The sequence below is a fragment of the Pristiophorus japonicus genome, chromosome 19 (assembly GCF_044704955.1).
Source record: "Pristiophorus japonicus isolate sPriJap1 chromosome 19, sPriJap1.hap1, whole genome shotgun sequence".
In the NCBI taxonomy this organism is placed as follows: Eukaryota; Metazoa; Chordata; class Chondrichthyes; family Pristiophoridae; genus Pristiophorus; species Pristiophorus japonicus.
Genome location: NC_091995.1, coordinates 44,665,493 through 44,685,557, shown reverse-complemented (window position 1 = coordinate 44,685,557; position 20,065 = coordinate 44,665,493). Strand labels below are relative to the sequence as shown.

At 42.2% G+C, this 20,065-nt stretch overlaps 29 non-coding genes across 29 annotated transcripts; all 29 read left to right on the top strand.

The window, feature by feature from the left end:
- Positions 1-169: 169 nt before the first annotated feature.
- trnag-ucc (transfer RNA glycine (anticodon UCC)) lies at positions 170-241 on the top strand. Its single transcript has one exon. It is a non-coding gene; the product is annotated as a tRNA-Gly (tRNA).
- Positions 242-840: 599 nt separating this feature from the next.
- trnag-ucc (transfer RNA glycine (anticodon UCC)) lies at positions 841-912 on the top strand. The gene has a single exon. It is a non-coding gene; the product is annotated as a tRNA-Gly (tRNA).
- Positions 913-1,510: 598 nt separating this feature from the next.
- Positions 1,511-1,582, top strand: trnag-ucc (transfer RNA glycine (anticodon UCC)). Its single transcript has one exon. It is a non-coding gene; the product is annotated as a tRNA-Gly (tRNA).
- Positions 1,583-2,180: 598 nt separating this feature from the next.
- trnag-ucc (transfer RNA glycine (anticodon UCC)) lies at positions 2,181-2,252 on the top strand. Its single transcript has one exon. It is a non-coding gene; the product is annotated as a tRNA-Gly (tRNA).
- A 589-nt stretch (positions 2,253-2,841) lies between these two features.
- On the top strand, positions 2,842-2,913 carry trnag-ucc (transfer RNA glycine (anticodon UCC)). Its single transcript has one exon. It is a non-coding gene; the product is annotated as a tRNA-Gly (tRNA).
- Positions 2,914-3,512: 599 nt separating this feature from the next.
- Positions 3,513-3,584, top strand: trnag-ucc (transfer RNA glycine (anticodon UCC)). Its single transcript has one exon. It is a non-coding gene; the product is annotated as a tRNA-Gly (tRNA).
- Positions 3,585-4,183: 599 nt separating this feature from the next.
- On the top strand, positions 4,184-4,255 carry trnag-ucc (transfer RNA glycine (anticodon UCC)). Its single transcript has one exon. It is a non-coding gene; the product is annotated as a tRNA-Gly (tRNA).
- A 590-nt stretch (positions 4,256-4,845) lies between these two features.
- trnag-ucc (transfer RNA glycine (anticodon UCC)) lies at positions 4,846-4,917 on the top strand. The gene has a single exon. It is a non-coding gene; the product is annotated as a tRNA-Gly (tRNA).
- Positions 4,918-5,516: 599 nt separating this feature from the next.
- On the top strand, positions 5,517-5,588 carry trnag-ucc (transfer RNA glycine (anticodon UCC)). Its single transcript has one exon. It is a non-coding gene; the product is annotated as a tRNA-Gly (tRNA).
- A 589-nt stretch (positions 5,589-6,177) lies between these two features.
- Positions 6,178-6,249, top strand: trnag-ucc (transfer RNA glycine (anticodon UCC)). The gene has a single exon. It is a non-coding gene; the product is annotated as a tRNA-Gly (tRNA).
- A 599-nt stretch (positions 6,250-6,848) lies between these two features.
- On the top strand, positions 6,849-6,920 carry trnag-ucc (transfer RNA glycine (anticodon UCC)). The gene has a single exon. It is a non-coding gene; the product is annotated as a tRNA-Gly (tRNA).
- A 599-nt stretch (positions 6,921-7,519) lies between these two features.
- On the top strand, positions 7,520-7,591 carry trnag-ucc (transfer RNA glycine (anticodon UCC)). Its single transcript has one exon. It is a non-coding gene; the product is annotated as a tRNA-Gly (tRNA).
- A 590-nt stretch (positions 7,592-8,181) lies between these two features.
- Positions 8,182-8,253, top strand: trnag-ucc (transfer RNA glycine (anticodon UCC)). Its single transcript has one exon. It is a non-coding gene; the product is annotated as a tRNA-Gly (tRNA).
- A 599-nt stretch (positions 8,254-8,852) lies between these two features.
- On the top strand, positions 8,853-8,924 carry trnag-ucc (transfer RNA glycine (anticodon UCC)). Its single transcript has one exon. It is a non-coding gene; the product is annotated as a tRNA-Gly (tRNA).
- A 598-nt stretch (positions 8,925-9,522) lies between these two features.
- Positions 9,523-9,594, top strand: trnag-ucc (transfer RNA glycine (anticodon UCC)). Its single transcript has one exon. It is a non-coding gene; the product is annotated as a tRNA-Gly (tRNA).
- Positions 9,595-10,192: 598 nt separating this feature from the next.
- Positions 10,193-10,264, top strand: trnag-ucc (transfer RNA glycine (anticodon UCC)). The gene has a single exon. It is a non-coding gene; the product is annotated as a tRNA-Gly (tRNA).
- Positions 10,265-10,863: 599 nt separating this feature from the next.
- On the top strand, positions 10,864-10,935 carry trnag-ucc (transfer RNA glycine (anticodon UCC)). Its single transcript has one exon. It is a non-coding gene; the product is annotated as a tRNA-Gly (tRNA).
- A 598-nt stretch (positions 10,936-11,533) lies between these two features.
- Positions 11,534-11,605, top strand: trnag-ucc (transfer RNA glycine (anticodon UCC)). The gene has a single exon. It is a non-coding gene; the product is annotated as a tRNA-Gly (tRNA).
- Positions 11,606-12,195: 590 nt separating this feature from the next.
- On the top strand, positions 12,196-12,267 carry trnag-ucc (transfer RNA glycine (anticodon UCC)). Its single transcript has one exon. It is a non-coding gene; the product is annotated as a tRNA-Gly (tRNA).
- A 1,259-nt stretch (positions 12,268-13,526) lies between these two features.
- On the top strand, positions 13,527-13,598 carry trnag-ucc (transfer RNA glycine (anticodon UCC)). The gene has a single exon. It is a non-coding gene; the product is annotated as a tRNA-Gly (tRNA).
- A 598-nt stretch (positions 13,599-14,196) lies between these two features.
- trnag-ucc (transfer RNA glycine (anticodon UCC)) lies at positions 14,197-14,268 on the top strand. Its single transcript has one exon. It is a non-coding gene; the product is annotated as a tRNA-Gly (tRNA).
- Positions 14,269-14,867: 599 nt separating this feature from the next.
- On the top strand, positions 14,868-14,939 carry trnag-ucc (transfer RNA glycine (anticodon UCC)). The gene has a single exon. It is a non-coding gene; the product is annotated as a tRNA-Gly (tRNA).
- A 598-nt stretch (positions 14,940-15,537) lies between these two features.
- trnag-ucc (transfer RNA glycine (anticodon UCC)) lies at positions 15,538-15,609 on the top strand. Its single transcript has one exon. It is a non-coding gene; the product is annotated as a tRNA-Gly (tRNA).
- A 590-nt stretch (positions 15,610-16,199) lies between these two features.
- On the top strand, positions 16,200-16,271 carry trnag-ucc (transfer RNA glycine (anticodon UCC)). The gene has a single exon. It is a non-coding gene; the product is annotated as a tRNA-Gly (tRNA).
- Positions 16,272-16,871: 600 nt separating this feature from the next.
- On the top strand, positions 16,872-16,943 carry trnag-ucc (transfer RNA glycine (anticodon UCC)). The gene has a single exon. It is a non-coding gene; the product is annotated as a tRNA-Gly (tRNA).
- A 589-nt stretch (positions 16,944-17,532) lies between these two features.
- On the top strand, positions 17,533-17,604 carry trnag-ucc (transfer RNA glycine (anticodon UCC)). Its single transcript has one exon. It is a non-coding gene; the product is annotated as a tRNA-Gly (tRNA).
- A 599-nt stretch (positions 17,605-18,203) lies between these two features.
- trnag-ucc (transfer RNA glycine (anticodon UCC)) lies at positions 18,204-18,275 on the top strand. The gene has a single exon. It is a non-coding gene; the product is annotated as a tRNA-Gly (tRNA).
- Positions 18,276-18,873: 598 nt separating this feature from the next.
- trnag-ucc (transfer RNA glycine (anticodon UCC)) lies at positions 18,874-18,945 on the top strand. Its single transcript has one exon. It is a non-coding gene; the product is annotated as a tRNA-Gly (tRNA).
- Positions 18,946-19,544: 599 nt separating this feature from the next.
- trnag-ucc (transfer RNA glycine (anticodon UCC)) lies at positions 19,545-19,616 on the top strand. The gene has a single exon. It is a non-coding gene; the product is annotated as a tRNA-Gly (tRNA).
- Positions 19,617-20,065: the final 449 nt, after the last annotated feature.

The following is a 20,065-nucleotide window of genomic DNA, read 5'->3' as shown; positions in this document are numbered from 1 at the left end:
TTGCAATTTTTAGCTGGTTCCTTCGATGCTTTCTTTTATCTGTCTATCTTGCATTACATGTGATGTTACATTTCATCAAATCTGTCGAATTGCATCAGAAGGAACAAAAACGGCTTCAGAAAAAGCTGCAGGATTACTGTGCGGTTTATCAAAGTTGCTTTTCAGTTGTGTGATGGTGGTGCAGTGGTAAGCATGGTTGCCTTCCAAGCAGTTGACCTGGGTTCGATTCCCAGCCATCACATTTGTCAATTTCTACTTGAGGTTGAAATGAACTTCTGATGCTTCTGGTTGCAAGCAGTTCTTACAGCAGCATCTCAAGGATTTTGTTGAGCAACCTGTTTTCAAAGGGTCATGCACAAATGCTTGCAATGCAAAGTCTGCGTGTCATCAAACTGTCATAATGTGCTGGCACCAGTGCTACCTGAATTCATACTATGAGTTGTCAATCACCAAAGACATCAATGTCGGAGCTGGGCTCAGGCCCTGCAAGTCAAGCAGCAGTGTTTCAAATTCCTCAACAACATAAGTGAGTCATTTCCAGTTAAATTCTGGGGAATTGCTCCCTGAGTGGGCAGAGGCAGACAAAATGGGAAGAATGTTGAAGGAATCCCCACTTGACACTTGACATACATTGTGTGAATCTGGAATTCATTTTATTGTCACCAAAATATTGCAATTTTTAGCTGGTTCCTTCGATGCTTTCTTTTATCTGTCTATCTTGCATTACATGTGATGTTACATTTTCATTAAATCTGTCGAATTGCATCAGAAGGAACAAAAACTGCTTCAGAAAAAGCTGCAGGATTACTGTGCGGTTTATCAAAGTTGCTTTTCAGTTGTGTGATGGTGGTGCAGTGGTAAGCATGGTTGCCTTCCAAGCAGCTGACCTGGGTTCGATTCCCAGCCATCACATTTGTCAATTTCTACTTGAGGATGAAATGAACTTCTGATGCCTCTGGTTGCAAGCAGTTCTGACAGCAGCATCTCAAGGATTTTGTTGAGCAACCTGTTTTCAAAGGGTCATGCACAAATGCTTGCAATGCAAAGTCTGCGTGTCATCAAACTGTCATAATGTGCTGGCACCAGTGCTACCTGAATTCATACTATGAGTTGTCAATCACCAAAGACATCAATGTCAGAGCTGGGCTCAGGTCCTGCAAGTCAAGCAGCAGTGTTCCAAATTCTTTAACAACATCAGTGAGTCATTTCCAGTTAAATTCTGGGGAATTGCTCCCTGAGTGGGCAGAGGCAGACAAAATGGGAAGAATGTTGAAGGAATCCCCACTTGACACTTGACATACATTGTGTGAATCTGGAATTCATTTAATTGTGACCAAAATATTGCAATTTTTAGCTGGTTCCTTCGATGCTTTCTTTTATCTGTCTATCTTGCATTACATGTGATGTTACATTTCATCAAATCTGTCGAATTGCATCAGAAGGAACAAAAACTGCTTCAGAAAAAGCTGCAGGATTACTGTGCGGTTTATCAAAGTTGCTTTTCAGTTGTGTGATGGTGGTGCAGTGGTAAGCATGGTTGCCTTCCAAGCAGCTGACCTGGGTTCGATTCCCAGCCATCACATTTGTCAATTTCTACTTGAGGATGAAATGAACTTCTGATGCCTCTGGTTGCAAGCAGTTCTGACAGCAGCATCTCAAGGATTTTGTTGAGCAACCTGTTTTCAAAGGGTCATGCACAAATGCTTGCAATGCAAAGTCTGCGTGTCATCAAACTGTCATAATGTGCTGGCACCAGTGCTACCTGAATTCATACTATGAGGTGTCAATCACCAAAGACATCAATGTCAGAGCTGGGCTCAGGTCCTGCAAGTCAAGCAGCAGTGTTCCAAATTCTTTAACAACATCAGTGAGTCATTTCCAGTTAAATTCTGGGGAATTGCTCCCTGAGAGGGCAGAGGCAGACAAGATGGGAAGAATGTTGAAGGAATCCCCAGCTGACACTTGACATACATTGTGTGAATCTGGAATTCATTTAATTGTGACCAAAATATTGCAATTTTTAGCTGGTTCCTTCGATGCTTTCTTTTATCTGTCTATCTTGCATTACATGTGATGTTACATTTCATCAAATCTGTCGAATTGCATCAGAAGGAACAAAAACGGCTTCAGAAAAAGCTGCAGGATTACTGTGCGGTTTATCAAAGTTGCTTTTCAGTTGTGTGATGGTGGTGCAGTGGTAAGCATGGTTGCCTTCCAAGCAGTTGACCTGGGTTCGATTCCCAGCCATCACATTTGTCAATTTCTACTTGAGGATGAAATGATCCTCTGGTTGCAAGCAGTTCTTACAGCAGCATCTCAAGGATTTTGTTGAGCAACCTGTTTTCAAAGGGTCATGTACAAATGCTTGCAATGCAAAGTCCATGTGTCATCAATCTGTCATAATGTGCGGGCGACAGTGCTACCCGAATTCATCGTATGAGCTGTCAGTGACCAAAGACATCAATGTCGGAGCTGGGCTCAGGTCCTGCAAGTCAAGCAGCAGTGTTCCAAATTCTTTAACAACATCAGTGAGTCATTTCCAGTTAAATTCTGGGGAATTGCTCCCTGAGAGGGCAGAGGCAGACAAGATGGGAAGAATGTTGAAGGAATCCCCAGCTGACACTTGACATACATTGTGTGAATCTGGAATTCATTTAATTGTGACCAAAATATTGCAATTTTTAGCTGGTTCCTTCGATGCTTTCTTTTATCTGTCTATCTTGCATTACATGTGATGTTACATTTCATCAAATCTGTCGAATTGCATCAGAAGGAACAAAAACGGCTTCAGAAAAAGCTGCAGGATTACTGTGCGGTTTATCAAAGTTGCTTTTCAGTTGTGTGATGGTGGTGCAGTGGTAAGCATGGTTGCCTTCCAAGCAGTTGACCTGGGTTCGATTCCCAGCCATCACATTTGTCAATTTCTACTTGAGGTTGAAATGAACTTCTGATGCTTCTGGTTGCAAGCAGTTCTTACAGCAGCATCTCAAGGATTTTGTTGAGCAACCTGTTTTCAAAGGGTCATGCACAAATGCTTGCAATGCAAAGTCTGCGTGTCATCAAACTGTCATAATGTGCTGGCACCAGTGCTACCTGAATTCATACTATGAGTTGTCAATCACCAAAGACATCAATGTCGGAGCTGGGCTCAGGCCCTGCAAGTCAAGCAGCAGTGTTTCAAATTCCTCAACAACATAAGTGAGTCATTTCCAGTTAAATTCTGGGGAATTGCTCCCTGAGTGGGCAGAGGCAGACAAAATGGGAAGAATGTTGAAGGAATCCCCACTTGACACTTGACATACATTGTGTGAATCTGGAATTCATTTTATTGTCACCAAAATATTGCAATTTTTAGCTGGTTCCTTCGATGCTTTCTTTTATCTGTCTATCTTGCATTACATGTGATGTTACATTTTCATTAAATCTGTCGAATTGCATCAGAAGGAACAAAAACTGCTTCAGAAAAAGCTGCAGGATTACTGTGCGGTTTATCAAAGTTGCTTTTCAGTTGTGTGATGGTGGTGCAGTGGTAAGCATGGTTGCCTTCCAAGCAGCTGACCTGGGTTCGATTCCCAGCCATCACATTTGTCAATTTCTACTTGAGGATGAAATGAACTTCTGATGCCTCTGGTTGCAAGCAGTTCTGACAGCAGCATCTCAAGGATTTTGTTGAGCAACCTGTTTTCAAAGGGTCATGCACAAATGCTTGCAATGCAAAGTCTGCGTGTCATCAAACTGTCATAATGTGCTGGCACCAGTGCTACCTGAATTCATACTATGAGTTGTCAATCACCAAAGACATCAATGTCGGAGCTGGGCTCAGGCCCTGCAAGTCAAGCAGCAGTGTTTCAAATTCCTCAACAACATAAGTGAGTCATTTCCAGTTAAATTCTGGGGAATTGCTCCCTGAGTGGGCAGAGGCAGACAAAATGGGAAGAATGTTGAAGGAATCCCCACTTGACACTTGACATACATTGTGTGAATCTGGAATTCATTTTATTGTCACCAAAATATTGCAATTTTTAGCTGGTTCCTTCGATGCTTTCTTTTATCTGTCTATCTTGCATTACATGTGATGTTACATTTTCATTAAATCTGTCGAATTGCATCAGAAGGAACAAAAACTGCTTCAGAAAAAGCTGCAGGATTACTGTGCGGTTTATCAAAGTTGCTTTTCAGTTGTGTGATGGTGGTGCAGTGGTAAGCATGGTTGCCTTCCAAGCAGCTGACCTGGGTTCGATTCCCAGCCATCACATTTGTCAATTTCTACTTGAGGATGAAATGATCCTCTGGTTGCAAGCAGTTCTTACAGCAGCATCTCAAGGATTTTGTTGAGCAACCTGTTTTCAAAGGGTCATGCACAAATGCTTGCAATGCAAAGTCTGCGTGTCATCAAACTGTCATAATGTGCTGGCACCAGTGCTACCTGAATTCATACTATGAGTTGTCAATCACCAAAGACATCAATGTCGGAGCTGGGCTCAGGCCCTGCAAGTCAAGCAGCAGTGTTCCAAATTCTTTAACAACATCAGTGAGTCATTTCCAGTTAAATTCTGGGGAATTGCTCCCTGAGAGGGCAGAGGCAGACAAGATGGGAAGAATGTTGAAGGAATCCCCAGCTGACACTTGACACACATTGTGTGATTCTGGAATTCATTTAATTGTGACCAAAATATTGCAATTTTTAGCTGGTTCCTTCGATGCTTTCTTTTATCTGTCTATCTTGCATTACATGTGATGTTACATTTTCATTAAATCTGTCGAATTGCATCAGAAGAAACAAAAACTGCTTCAGAAAAAGCTGCAGGATTACTGTGCGGTTTATCAAAGTTGCTTTTCAGTTGTGTGATGGTGGTGCAGTGGTAAGCATGGTTGCCTTCCAAGCAGCTGACCTGGGTTCGATTCCCAGCCATCACATTTGTCAATTTCTACTTGAGGATGAAATGAACTTCTGATGCCTCTGGTTGCAAGCAGTTCTGACAGCAGCATCTCAAGGATTTTGTTGAGCAACCTGTTTTCAAAGGGTCATGTACAAATGCTTGCAATGCAAAGTCCATGTGTCATCAATCTGTCATAATGTGCGGGCGACAGTGCTACCTGAATTCATACTATGAGTTGTCAATCACCAAAGAGATCAATGTCGAAGCTGGGCTCAGGCCCTGCAAGTCAAGCAGCAGTGTTCCAAATTCTTTAACAACATCAGTGAGTCATTTCCAGTTAAATTCTGGGGAATTGCTCCCTGAGAGGGCAGAGGCAGACAAGATGGGAAGAATGTTGAAGGAATCCCCAGCTGACACTTGACACACATTGTGTGATTCTGGAATTCATTTAATTGTGACCAAAATATTGCAATTTTTAGCTGGTTCCTTCGATGCTTTCTTTTATCTGTCTATCTTGCATTACATGTGATGTTACATTTTCATTAAATCTGTCGAATTGCATCAGAAGAAACAAAAACTGCTTCAGAAAAAGCTGCAGGATTACTGTGCGGTTTATCAAAGTTGCTTTTCAGTTGTGTGATGGTGGTGCAGTGGTAAGCATGGTTGCCTTCCAAGCAGCTGACCTGGGTTCGATTCCCAGCCATCACATTTGTCAATTTCTACTTGAGGATGAAATGATCCTCTGGTTGCAAGCAGTTCTTACAGCAGCATCTCAAGGATTTTGTTGAGCAACCTGTTTTCAAAGGGTCATGTACAAATGCTTGCAATGCAAAGTCCATGTGTCATCAATCTGTCATAATGTGCGGGCGACAGTGCTACCCGAATTCATCGTATGAGCTGTCAGTGACCAAAGACATCAATGTCGGAGCTGGGCTCAGGTCCTGCAAGTCAAGCAGCAGTGTTCCAAATTCTTTAACAACATCAGTGAGTCATTTCCAGTTAAATTCTGGGGAATTGCTCCCTGAGAGGGCAGAGGCAGACAAGATGGGAAGAATGTTGAAGGAATCCCCAGCTGACACTTGACATACATTGTGTGAATCTGGAATTCATTTAATTGTGACCAAAATATTGCAATTTTTAGCTGGTTCCTTCGATGCTTTCTTTTATCTGTCTATCTTGCATTACATGTGATGTTACATTTCATCAAATCTGTCGAATTGCATCAGAAGGAACAAAAACGGCTTCAGAAAAAGCTGCAGGATTACTGTGCGGTTTATCAAAGTTGCTTTTCAGTTGTGTGATGGTGGTGCAGTGGTAAGCATGGTTGCCTTCCAAGCAGTTGACCTGGGTTCGATTCCCAGCCATCACATTTGTCAATTTCTACTTGAGGTTGAAATGAACTTCTGATGCTTCTGGTTGCAAGCAGTTCTTACAGCAGCATCTCAAGGATTTTGTTGAGCAACCTGTTTTCAAAGGGTCATGCACAAATGCTTGCAATGCAAAGTCTGCGTGTCATCAAACTGTCATAATGTGCTGGCACCAGTGCTACCTGAATTCATACTATGAGTTGTCAATCACCAAAGACATCAATGTCGGAGCTGGGCTCAGGCCCTGCAAGTCAAGCAGCAGTGTTTCAAATTCCTCAACAACATAAGTGAGTCATTTCCAGTTAAATTCTGGGGAATTGCTCCCTGAGTGGGCAGAGGCAGACAAAATGGGAAGAATGTTGAAGGAATCCCCACTTGACACTTGACATACATTGTGTGAATCTGGAATTCATTTTATTGTCACCAAAATATTGCAATTTTTAGCTGGTTCCTTCGATGCTTTCTTTTATCTGTCTATCTTGCATTACATGTGATGTTACATTTTCATTAAATCTGTCGAATTGCATCAGAAGGAACAAAAACTGCTTCAGAAAAAGCTGCAGGATTACTGTGCGGTTTATCAAAGTTGCTTTTCAGTTGTGTGATGGTGGTGCAGTGGTAAGCATGGTTGCCTTCCAAGCAGCTGACCTGGGTTCGATTCCCAGCCATCACATTTGTCAATTTCTACTTGAGGATGAAATGAACTTCTGATGCCTCTGGTTGCAAGCAGTTCTGACAGCAGCATCTCAAGGATTTTGTTGAGCAACCTGTTTTCAAAGGGTCATGCACAAATGCTTGCAATGCAAAGTCTGCGTGTCATCAAACTGTCATAATGTGCTGGCACCAGTGCTACCTGAATTCATACTATGAGTTGTCAATCACCAAAGACATCAATGTCGGAGCTGGGCTCAGGCCCTGCAAGTCAAGCAGCAGTGTTTCAAATTCCTCAACAACATAAGTGAGTCATTTCCAGTTAAATTCTGGGGAATTGCTCCCTGAGTGGGCAGAGGCAGACAAAATGGGAAGAATGTTGAAGGAATCCCCACTTGACACTTGACATACATTGTGTGAATCTGGAATTCATTTTATTGTCACCAAAATATTGCAATTTTTAGCTGGTTCCTTCGATGCTTTCTTTTATCTGTCTATCTTGCATTACATGTGATGTTACATTTTCATTAAATCTGTCGAATTGCATCAGAAGGAACAAAAACTGCTTCAGAAAAAGCTGCAGGATTACTGTGCGGTTTATCAAAGTTGCTTTTCAGTTGTGTGATGGTGGTGCAGTGGTAAGCATGGTTGCCTTCCAAGCAGCTGACCTGGGTTCGATTCCCAGCCATCACATTTGTCAATTTCTACTTGAGGATGAAATGATCCTCTGGTTGCAAGCAGTTCTTACAGCAGCATCTCAAGGATTTTGTTGAGCAACCTGTTTTCAAAGGGTCATGCACAAATGCTTGCAATGCAAAGTCTGCGTGTCATCAAACTGTCATAATGTGCTGGCACCAGTGCTACCTGAATTCATACTATGAGTTGTCAATCACCAAAGACATCAATGTCGGAGCTGGGCTCAGGCCCTGCAAGTCAAGCAGCAGTGTTCCAAATTCTTTAACAACATCAGTGAGTCATTTCCAGTTAAATTCTGGGGAATTGCTCCCTGAGAGGGCAGAGGCAGACAAGATGGGAAGAATGTTGAAGGAATCCCCAGCTGACACTTGACACACATTGTGTGATTCTGGAATTCATTTAATTGTGACCAAAATATTGCAATTTTTAGCTGGTTCCTTCGATGCTTTCTTTTATCTGTCTATCTTGCATTACATGTGATGTTACATTTTCATTAAATCTGTCGAATTGCATCAGAAGAAACAAAAACTGCTTCAGAAAAAGCTGCAGGATTACTGTGCGGTTTATCAAAGTTGCTTTTCAGTTGTGTGATGGTGGTGCAGTGGTAAGCATGGTTGCCTTCCAAGCAGCTGACCTGGGTTCGATTCCCAGCCATCACATTTGTCAATTTCTACTTGAGGATGAAATGAACTTCTGATGCCTCTGGTTGCAAGCAGTTCTGACAGCAGCATCTCAAGGATTTTGTTGAGCAACCTGTTTTCAAAGGGTCATGTACAAATGCTTGCAATGCAAAGTCCATGTGTCATCAATCTGTCATAATGTGCGGGCGACAGTGCTACCTGAATTCATACTATGAGTTGTCAATCACCAAAGAGATCAATGTCGAAGCTGGGCTCAGGCCCTGCAAGTCAAGCAGCAGTGTTCCAAATTCTTTAACAACATCAGTGAGTCATTTCCAGTTAAATTCTGGGGAATTGCTCCCTGAGAGGGCAGAGGCAGACAAGATGGGAAGAATGTTGAAGGAATCCCCAGCTGACACTTGACACACATTGTGTGATTCTGGAATTCATTTAATTGTGACCAAAATATTGCAATTTTTAGCTGGTTCCTTCGATGCTTTCTTTTATCTGTCTATCTTGCATTACATGTGATGTTACATTTTCATTAAATCTGTCGAATTGCATCAGAAGAAACAAAAACTGCTTCAGAAAAAGCTGCAGGATTACTGTGCGGTTTATCAAAGTTGCTTTTCAGTTGTGTGATGGTGGTGCAGTGGTAAGCATGGTTGCCTTCCAAGCAGCTGACCTGGGTTCGATTCCCAGCCATCACATTTGTCAATTTCTACTTGAGGATGAAATGAACTTCTGATGCCTCTGGTTGCAAGCAGTTCTGACAGCAGCATCTCAAGGATTTTGTTGAGCAACCTGTTTTCAAAGGGTCATGTACAAATGCTTGCAATGCAAAGTCCATGTGTCATCAATCTGTCATAATGTGCGGGCGACAGTGCTACCCGAATTCATCGTATGAGCTGTCAGTGACCAAAGACATCAATGTCGGAGCTAGGCTCAGGTCCTGCAAGTCAAGCAGCAGTGTTCCAAATTCTTTAACAACATCCGTGAGTCATTTCCAGTTAAATTCTGGGGAATTGCTCCCTGAGAGGGCAGAGGCAGACAAGATGGGAAGAATGTTGAAGGAATCCCCAGCTGACACTTGACATACATTGTGTGAATCTGGAATTCATTTAATTGTGACCAAAATATTGCAATTTTTAGCTGGTTCCTTCGATGCTTTCTTTTATCTGTCTATCTTGCATTACATGTGATGTTACATTTCATCAAATCTGTCGAATTGCATCAGAAGGAACAAAAACGGCTTCAGAAAAAGCTGCAGGATTACTGTGCGGTTTATCAAAGTTGCTTTTCAGTTGTGTGATGGTGGTGCAGTGGTAAGCATGGTTGCCTTCCAAGCAGTTGACCTGGGTTCGATTCCCAGCCATCACATTTGTCAATTTCTACTTGAGGTTGAAATGAACTTCTGATGCCTCTGGTTGCAAGCAGTTCTTACAGCAGCATCTCAAGGATTTTGTTGAGCAACCTGTTTTCAAAGGGTCATGCACAAATGCTTGCAATGCAAAGTCTGCGTGTCATCAAACTGTCATAATGTGCTGGCACCAGTGCTACCTGAATTCATACTATGAGTTGTCAATCACCAAAGACATCAATGTCGGAGCTGGGCTCAGGCCCTGCAAGTCAAGCAGCAGTGTTCCAAATTCTTTAACAACATCAGTGAGTCATTTCCAGTTAAATTCTGGGGAATTGCTCCCTGAGAGGGCAGAGGCAGACAAGATGGGAAGAATGTTGAAGGAATCCCCAGCTGACACTTGACATACATTGTGTGAATCTGGAATTCATTTAATTGTGACCAAAATATTGCAATTTTTAGCTGGTTCCTTCGATGCTTTCTTTTATCTGTCTATCTTGCATTACATGTGATGTTACATTTCATCAAATCTGTCGAATTGCATCAGAAGGAACAAAAACGGCTTCAGAAAAAGCTGCAGGATTACTGTGCGGTTTATCAAAGTTGCTTTTCAGTTGTGTGATGGTGGTGCAGTGGTAAGCATGGTTGCCTTCCAAGCAGTTGACCTGGGTTTGATTCCCAGCCATCACATTTGTCAATTTCTACTTGAGGTTGAAATGAACTTCTGATGCCTCTGGTTGCAAGCAGTTCTTACAGCAGCATCTCAAGGATTTTGTTGAGCAACCTGTTTTCAAAGGGTCATGTACAAATGCTTGCAATGCAAAGTCTGCGTGTCATCAAACTGTCATAATGTGCTGGCACCAGTGCTACCTGAATTCATACTATGAGTTGTCAATCACCAAAGAGATCAATGTCGAAGCTGGGCTCAGGCCCTGCAAGTCAAGCAGCAGTGTTCCAAATTCTTTAACAACATCAGTGAGTCATTTCCAGTTAAATTCTGGGGAATTGCTCCCTGAGAGGGCAGAGGCAGACAAGATGGGAAGAATGTTGAAGGAATCCCCAGCTGACACTTGACACACATTGTGTGATTCTGGAATTCATTTAATTGTGACCAAAATATTGCAATTTTTAGCTGGTTCCTTCGATGCTTTCTTTTATCTGTCTATCTTGCATTACATGTGATGTTACATTTTCATTAAATCTGTCGAATTGCATCAGAAGAAACAAAAACTGCTTCAGAAAAAGCTGCAGGATTACTGTGCGGTTTATCAAAGTTGCTTTTCAGTTGTGTGATGGTGGTGCAGTGGTAAGCATGGTTGCCTTCCAAGCAGCTGACCTGGGTTCGATTCCCAGCCATCACATTTGTCAATTTCTACTTGAGGATGAAATGAACTTCTGATGCCTCTGGTTGCAAGCAGTTCTGACAGCAGCATCTCAAGGATTTTGTTGAGCAACCTGTTTTCAAAGGGTCATGCACAAATGCTTGCAATGCAAAGTCTGCGTGTCATCAAACTGTCATAATGTGCTGGCACCAGTGCTACCTGAATTCATACTATGAGGTGTCAATCACCAAAGACATCAATGTCAGAGCTGGGCTCAGGTCCTGCAAGTCAAGCAGCAGTGTTCCAAATTCTTTAACAACATCAGTGAGTCATTTCCAGTTAAATTCTGGGGAATTGCTCCCTGAGAGGGCAGAGGCAGACAAGATGGGAAGAATGTTGAAGGAATCCCCAGCTGACACTTGACATACATTGTGTGAATCTGGAATTCATTTAATTGTGACCAAAATATTGCAATTTTTAGCTGGTTCCTTCGATGCTTTCTTTTATCTGTCTATCTTGCATTACATGTGATGTTACATTTCATCAAATCTGTCGAATTGCATCAGAAGGAACAAAAACGGCTTCAGAAAAAGCTGCAGGATTACTGTGCGGTTTATCAAAGTTGCTTTTCAGTTGTGTGATGGTGGTGCAGTGGTAAGCATGGTTGCCTTCCAAGCAGTTGACTTGGGTTCGATTCCCAGCCATCACATTTGTCAATTTCTACTTGAGGATGAAATGATCCTCTGGTTGCAAGCAGTTCTTACAGCAGCATCTCAAGGATTTTGTTGAGCAACCTGTTTTCAAAGGGTCATGTACAAATGCTTGCAATGCAAAGTCCATGTGTCATCAATCTGTCATAATGTGCGGGCGACAGTGCTACCCGAATTCATCGTATGAGCTGTCAGTGACCAAAGACATCAATGTCGGAGCTGGGCTCAGGTCCTGCAAGTCAAGCAGCAGTGTTCCAAATTCTTTAACAACATCAGTGAGTCATTTCCAGTTAAATTCTGGGGAATTGCTCCCTGAGAGGGCAGAGGCAGACAAAATGGGAAGAATGTTGAAGGAATCCCCACTTGACACTTGACATACATTGTGTGAATCTGGAATTCATTTTATTGTCACCAAAATATTGCAATTTTTAGCTGGTTCCTTCGATGCTTTCTTTTATCTGTCTATCTTGCATTACATGTGATGTTACATTTTCATTAAATCTGTCGAATTGCATCAGAAGGAACAAAAACTGCTTCAGAAAAAGCTGCAGGATTACTGTGCGGTTTATCAAAGTTGCTTTTCAGTTGTGTGATGGTGGTGCAGTGGTAAGCATGGTTGCCTTCCAAGCAGCTGACCTGGGTTCGATTCCCAGCCATCACATTTGTCAATTTCTACTTGAGGATGAAATGAACTTCTGATGCCTCTGGTTGCAAGCAGTTCTGACAGCAGCATCTCAAGGATTTTGTTGAGCAACCTGTTTTCAAAGGGTCATGCACAAATGCTTGCAAAATGCAAAGTCTGCGTGTCATCAAACTGTCATAATGTGCTGGCACCAGTGCTACCTGAATTCATACTATGAGTTGTCAATCACCAAAGACATCAATGTCAGAGCTGGGCTCAGGTCCTGCAAGTCAAGCAGCAGTGTTCCAAATTCTTTAACAACATCAGTGAGTCATTTCCAGTTAAATTCTGGGGAATTGCTCCCTGAGAGGGCAGAGGCAGACAAGATGGGAAGAATGTTGAAGGAATCCCCAGCTGACACTTGACATACATTGTGTGAATCTGGAATTCATTTAATTGTGACCAAAATATTGCAATTTTTAGCTGGTTCCTTCGATGCTTTCTTTTATCTGTCTATCTTGCATTACATGTGATGTTACATTTCATCAAATCTGTCGAATTGCATCAGAAGGAACAAAAACTGCTTCAGAAAAAGCTGCAGGATTACTGTGCGGTTTATCAAAGTTGCTTTCAGTTGTGTGATGGTGGTGCAGTGATAAACATGGTAGCCTTTCAAGCAGTTGACCTGGGTTCGATTCCCAACCATCACATTTGTCATTTCTACTTGAGGATGAAATGATCCTCTGGTTGCAAGCAGTTCTTAAAGCAACATCTCAAGGATTTTGTTGAGCAACCTGTTTTCAAAGGGTCATGTACAAATTCTTGCAATGCAAAGTCCATGTGTCATCAATCTGTCATAATGTATGGGCGACAGTGCTACCCGAATTCGTAGTATGAGCTGTCAGTGACCAAAGACATCAATGTCGGAGCTGGGCTCAGGTCCTGCAAGTCAAGCAGCAGTGTTCCAAATTCTTTAACAACATCAGTGAGTCATTTCCAGTTAAATTCTGGGGAATTGCTCTCTGAGAGGGCAGAGGCAGACAAGATGGGAAGAATGTTGAAGGAATCCCCAGCTGACACTTGACATACATTGTGTGAATCTGGAATTCATTTAATTGTCACCAAAATATTGCAATTTTTAGCTGGTTCCTTCGATGCTTTCTTTTATCTGTCTATCTTGCATTACATGTGATGTTACATTTCATCAAATCTGTCGAATTGCATCAGAAGGAACAAAAACGGCTTCAGAAAAAGCTGCAGGATTACTGTGCGGTTTATCGAAGTTGCTTTTCAGTTGTGTGATGGTGGTGCAGTGGTAAGCATGGTTGCCTTCCAAGCAGTTGACCTGGGTTTGATTCCCAGCCGTCACATTTGTCAATTTCTACTTGAGGTTGAAATGAACTTCTGATGCCTCTGGTTGCAAGCAGTTCTTACAGCAGCATCTCAAGGATTTTGTTGAGCAACCTGTTTTCAAAGGGTCATGCACAAATGCTTGCAATGCAAAGTCTGCGTGTCATCAAACTGTCATAATGTGCTGGCACCAGTGCTACCTGAATTCATACTATGAGTTGTCAATCACCAAAGACATCAATGTCGGAGCTGGGCTCAGGCCCTGCAAGTCAAGCAGCAGTGTTCCAAATTCTTTAACAACATCAGTGAGTCATTTCCAGTTAAATTCTGGGGAATTGCTCCCTGAGAGGGCAGAGGCAGACAAGATGGGAAGAATGTTGAAGGAATCCCCAGCTGACACTTGACATACATTGTGTGAATCTGGAATTCATTTAATTGTGACCAAAATATTGCAATTTTTAGCTGGTTCCTTCGATGCTTTCTTTTATCTGTCTATCTTGCATTACATGTGATGTTACATTTCATCAAATCTGTCGAATTGCATCAGAAGGAACAAAAACGGCTTCAGAAAAAGCTGCAGGATTACTGTGCGGTTTATCAAAGTTGCTTTTCAGTTGTGTGATGGTGGTGCAGTGGTAAGCATGGTTGCCTTCCAAGCAGTTGACCTGGGTTTGATTCCCAGCCATCACATTTGTCAATTTCTACTTGAGGTTGAAATGAACTTCTGATGCCTCTGGTTGCAAGCAGTTCTTACAGCAGCATCTCAAGGATTTTGTTGAGCAACCTGTTTTCAAAGGGTCATGTACAAATGCTTGCAATGCAAAGTCTGCGTGTCATCAAACTGTCATAATGTGCTGGCACCAGTGCTACCTGAATTCATACTATGAGTTGTCAATCACCAAAGAGATCAATGTCGAAGCTGGGCTCAGGCCCTGCAAGTCAAGCAGCAGTGTTCCAAATTCTTTAACAACATCAGTGAGTCATTTCCAGTTAAATTCTGGGGAATTGCTCCCTGAGAGGGCAGAGGCAGACAAGATGGGAAGAATGTTGAAGGAATCCCCAGCTGACACTTGACACACATTGTGTGATTCTGGAATTCATTTAATTGTGACCAAAATATTGCAATTTTTAGCTGGTTCCTTCGATGCTTTCTTTTATCTGTCTATCTTGCATTACATGTGATGTTACATTTTCATTAAATCTGTCGAATTGCATCAGAAGAAACAAAAACTGCTTCAGAAAAAGCTGCAGGATTACTGTGCGGTTTATCAAAGTTGCTTTTCAGTTGTGTGATGGTGGTGCAGTGGTAAGCATGGTTGCCTTCCAAGCAGCTGACCTGGGTTCGATTCCCAGCCATCACATTTGTCAATTTCTACTTGAGGATGAAATGAACTTCTGATGCCTCTGGTTGCAAGCAGTTCTGACAGCAGCATCTCAAGGATTTTGTTGAGCAACCTGTTTTCAAAGGGTCATGCACAAATGCTTGCAATGCAAAGTCTGCGTGTCATCAAACTGTCATAATGTGCTGGCACCAGTGCTACCTGAATTCATACTATGAGGTGTCAATCACCAAAGACATCAATGTCAGAGCTGGGCTCAGGTCCTGCAAGTCAAGCAGCAGTGTTCCAAATTCTTTAACAACATCAGTGAGTCATTTCCAGTTAAATTCTGGGGAATTGCTCCCTGAGAGGGCAGAGGCAGACAAGATGGGAAGAATGTTGAAGGAATCCCCAGCTGACACTTGACATACATTGTGTGAATCTGGAATTCATTTAATTGTGACCAAAATATTGCAATTTTTAGCTGGTTCCTTCGATGCTTTCTTTTATCTGTCTATCTTGCATTACATGTGATGTTACATTTCATCAAATCTGTCGAATTGCATCAGAAGGAACAAAAACGGCTTCAGAAAAAGCTGCAGGATTACTGTGCGGTTTATCAAAGTTGCTTTTCAGTTGTGTGATGGTGGTGCAGTGGTAAGCATGGTTGCCTTCCAAGCAGTTGACTTGGGTTCGATTCCCAGCCATCACATTTGTCAATTTCTACTTGAGGATGAAATGATCCTCTGGTTGCAAGCAGTTCTTACAGCAGCATCTCAAGGATTTTGTTGAGCAACCTGTTTTCAAAGGGTCATGTACAAATGCTTGCAATGCAAAGTCCATGTGTCATCAATCTGTCATAATGTGCGGGCGACAGTGCTACCCGAATTCATCGTATGAGCTGTCAGTGACCAAAGACATCAATGTCGGAGCTGGGCTCAGGTCCTGCAAGTCAAGCAGCAGTGTTCCAAATTCTTTAACAACATCAGTGAGTCATTTCCAGTTAAATTCTGGGGAATTGCTCCCTGAGAGGGCAGAGGCAGACAAAATGGGAAGAATGTTGAAGGAATCCCCACTTGACACTTGACATACATTGTGTGAATCTGGAATTCATTTTATTGTCACCAAAATATTGCAATTTTTAGCTGGTTCCTTCGATGCTTTCTTTTATCTGTCTATCTTGCATTACATGTGATGTTACATTTTCATTAAATCTGTCGAATTGCATCAGAAGGAACAAAAACTGCTTCAGAAAAAGCTGCAGGATTACTGTGCGGTTTATCAAAGTTGCTTTTCAGTTGTGTGATGGTGGTGCAGTGGTAAGCATGGTTGCCTTCCAAGCAGCTGACCTGGGTTCGATTCCCAGCCATCACATTTGTCAATTTCTACTTGAGGATGAAATGAACTTCTGATGCCTCTGGTTGCAAGCAGTTCTGACAGCAGCATCTCAAGGATTTTGTTGAGCAACCTGTTTTCAAAGGGTCATGCACAAATGCTTGCAAAATGCAAAGTCTGCGTGTCATCAAACTGTCATAATGTGCTGGCACCAGTGCTACCTGAATTCATACTATGAGTTGTCAATCACCAAAGACATCAATGTCAGAGCTGGGCTCAGGTCCTGCAAGTCAAGCAGCAGTGTTCCAAATTCTTTAACAACATCAGTGAGTCATTTCCAGTTAAATTCTGGGGAATTGCTCCCTGAGAGGGCAGAGGCAGACAAGATGGGAAGAATGTTGAAGGAATCCCCAGCTGACACTTGACATACATTGTGTGAATCTGGAATTCATTTAATTGTGACCAAAATATTGCAATTTTTAGCTGGTTCCTTCGATGCTTTCTTTTATCTGTCTATCTTGCATTACATGTGATGTTACATTTCATCAAATCTGTCGAATTGCATCAGAAGGAACAAAAACGGCTTCAGAAAAAGCTGCAGGATTACTGTGCGGTTTATCAAAGTTGCTTTTCAGTTGTGTGATGGTGGTGCAGTGGTAAGCATGGTTGCCTTCCAAGCAGTTGACCTGGGTTCGATTCCCAGCCATCACATTTGTCAATTTCTACTTGAGGATGAAATGATCCTCTGGTTGCAAGCAGTTCTTACAGCAGCATCTCAAGGATTTTGTTGAGCAACCTGTTTTCAAAGGGTCATGTACAAATGCTTGCAATGCAAAGTCCATGTGTCATCAATCTGTCATAATGTGCGGGCGACAGTGCTACCCGAATTCATCGTATGAGCTGTCAGTGACCAAAGACATCAATGTCGGAGCTGGGCTCAGGTCCTGCAAGTCAAGCAGCAGTGTTCCAAATTCTTTAACAACATCAGTGAGTCATTTCCAGTTAAATTCTGGGGAATTGCTCCCTGAGAGGGCAGAGGCAGACAAGATGGGAAGAATGTTGAAGGAATCCCCAGCTGACACTTGACATACATTGTGTGAATCTGGAATTCATTTAATTGTGACCAAAATATTGCAATTTTTAGCTGGTTCCTTCGATGCTTTCTTTTATCTGTCTATCTTGCATTACATGTGATGTTACATTTCATCAAATCTGTCGAATTGCATCAGAAGGAACAAAAACGGCTTCAGAAAAAGCTGCAGGATTACTGTGCGGTTTATCAAAGTTGCTTTTCAGTTGTGTGATGGTGGTGCAGTGGTAAGCATGGTTGCCTTCCAAGCAGTTGACCTGGGTTCGATTCCCAGCCATCACATTTGTCAATTTCTACTTGAGGTTGAAATGAACTTCTGATGCTTCTGGTTGCAAGCAGTTCTTACAGCAGCATCTCAAGGATTTTGTTGAGCAACCTGTTTTCAAAGGGTCATGCACAAATGCTTGCAATGCAAAGTCTGCGTGTCATCAAACTGTCATAATGTGCTGGCACCAGTGCTACCTGAATTCATACTATGAGTTGTCAATCACCAAAGACATCAATGTCGGAGCTGGGCTCAGGCCCTGCAAGTCAAGCAGCAGTGTTTCAAATTCCTCAACAACATAAGTGAGTCATTTCCAGTTAAATTCTGGGGAATTGCTCCCTGAGTGGGCAGAGGCAGACAAAATGGGAAGAATGTTGAAGGAATCCCCACTTGACACTTGACATACATTGTGTGAATCTGGAATTCATTTTATTGTCACCAAAATATTGCAATTTTTAGCTGGTTCCTTCGATGCTTTCTTTTATCTGTCTATCTTGCATTACATGTGATGTTACATTTTCATTAAATCTGTCGAATTGCATCAGAAGGAACAAAAACTGCTTCAGAAAAAGCTGCAGGATTACTGTGCGGTTTATCAAAGTTGCTTTTCAGTTGTGTGATGGTGGTGCAGTGGTAAGCATGGTTGCCTTCCAAGCAGCTGACCTGGGTTCGATTCCCAGCCATCACATTTGTCAATTTCTACTTGAGGATGAAATGAACTTCTGATGCCTCTGGTTGCAAGCAGTTCTGACAGCAGCATCTCAAGGATTTTGTTGAGCAACCTGTTTTCAAAGGGTCATGCACAAATGCTTGCAATGCAAAGTCTGCGTGTCATCAAACTGTCATAATGTGCTGGCACCAGTGCTACCTGAATTCATACTATGAGTTGTCAATCACCAAAGACATCAATGTCAGAGCTGGGCTCAGGTCCTGCAAGTCAAGCAGCAGTGTTCCAAATTCTTTAACAACATCAGTGAGTCATTTCCAGTTAAATTCTGGGGAATTGCTCCCTGAGAGGGCAGAGGCAGACAAGATGGGAAGAATGTTGAAGGAATCCCCAGCTGACACTTGACATACATTGTGTGAATCTGGAATTCATTTAATTGTGACCAAAATATTGCAATTTTTAGCTGGTTCCTTCGATGCTTTCTTTTATCTGTCTATCTTGCATTACATGTGATGTTACATTTCATCAAATCTGTCGAATTGCATCAGAAGGAACAAAAACGGCTTCAGAAAAAGCTGCAGGATTACTGTGCGGTTTATCAAAGTTGCTTTTCAGTTGTGTGATGGTGGTGCAGTGGTAAGCATGGTTGCCTTCCAAGCAGTTGACCTGGGTTCGATTCCCAGCCATCACATTTGTCAATTTCTACTTGAGGTTGAAATGAACTTCTGATGCTTCTGGTTGCAAGCAGTTCTTACAGCAGCATCTCAAGGATTTTGTTGAGCAACCTGTTTTCAAAGGGTCATGCACAAATGCTTGCAATGCAAAGTCTGCGTGTCATCAAACTGTCATAATGTGCTGGCACCAGTGCTACCTGAATTCATACTATGAGTTGTCAATCACCAAAGACATCAATGTCGGAGCTGGGCTCAGGCCCTGCAAGTCAAGCAGCAGTGTTTCAAATTCCTCAACAACATAAGTGAGTCATTTCCAGTTAAATTCTGGGGAATTGCTCCCTGAGTGGGCAGAGGCAGACAAAATGGGAAGAATGTTGAAGGAATCCCCACTTGACACTTGACATACATTGTGTGAATCTGGAATTCATTTTATTGTCACCAAAATATTGCAATTTTTAGCTGGTTCCTTCGATGCTTTCTTTTATCTGTCTATCTTGCATTACATGTGATGTTACATTTTCATTAAATCTGTCGAATTGCATCAGAAGGAACAAAAACTGCTTCAGAAAAAGCTGCAGGATTACTGTGCGGTTTATCAAAGTTGCTTTTCAGTTGTGTGATGGTGGTGCAGTGGTAAGCATGGTTGCCTTCCAAGCAGCTGACCTGGGTTCGATTCCCAGCCATCACATTTGTCAATTTCTACTTGAGGATGAAATGAACTTCTGATGCCTCTGGTTGCAAGCAGTTCTGACAGCAGCATCTCAAGGATTTTGTTGAGCAACCTGTTTTCAAAGGGTCATGCACAAATGCTTGCAATGCAAAGTCTGCGTGTCATCAAACTGTCATAATGTGCTGGCACCAGTGCTACCTGAATTCATACTATGAGTTGTCAATCACCAAAGACATCAATGTCAGAGCTGGGCTCAGGTCCTGCAAGTCAAGCAGCAGTGTTCCAAATTCTTTAACAACATCAGTGAGTCATTTCCAGTTAAATTCTGGGGAATTGCTCCCTGAGTGGGCAGAGGCAGACAAAATGGGAAGAATGTTGAAGGAATCCCCACTTGACACTTGACATACATTGTGTGAATCTGGAATTCATTTAATTGTGACCAAAATATTGCAATTTTTAGCTGGTTC